Raw genomic sequence first — 357 nt, 5'->3', positions numbered from 1 at the left:
CCCCCCCCACCCGCCGCCGGCCGCACCACGCGGCCCGGACCCCTCCCCGCCAGCTGTCACCGGCGCTCGCGACCCGTCACGGCCGGGCATGCCCGGCCCCCTCCGACCCCTCGCGCTGCGACTACGGCCCCGCGGGGGCGGCAGGGAGGGACGCTTTTTCCAAAGGCTCTGGGGGGCGAGGGCACGCCCGCCCCCGGGCAGGGGCGCCAGGGTGGGAGCGGCCCGGTGCCGGGAAGGAGAGCTCCGGGTCCTCCATCCCCCCGCGAGAGCGAAACGCGCCACCGGGTCCCCAGCCCCGCGCGCCCCACCTTGTCGCCGAAGCTGCGGGCCATCAGCAGGTCCGGGCTGGGTGTGCTG

The sequence above is a fragment of the Crocuta crocuta genome, unplaced genomic scaffold, assembly GCF_008692635.1.
Source record: "Crocuta crocuta isolate KB4526 unplaced genomic scaffold, BGI_CrCroc_1.0 scaffold95, whole genome shotgun sequence".
NCBI classification, from domain to species: domain Eukaryota; kingdom Metazoa; phylum Chordata; class Mammalia; order Carnivora; family Hyaenidae; genus Crocuta; species Crocuta crocuta.
The sequence above is the reverse complement of the archived record's forward strand: the minus strand, read 5'-3'. Positions refer to the sequence as shown.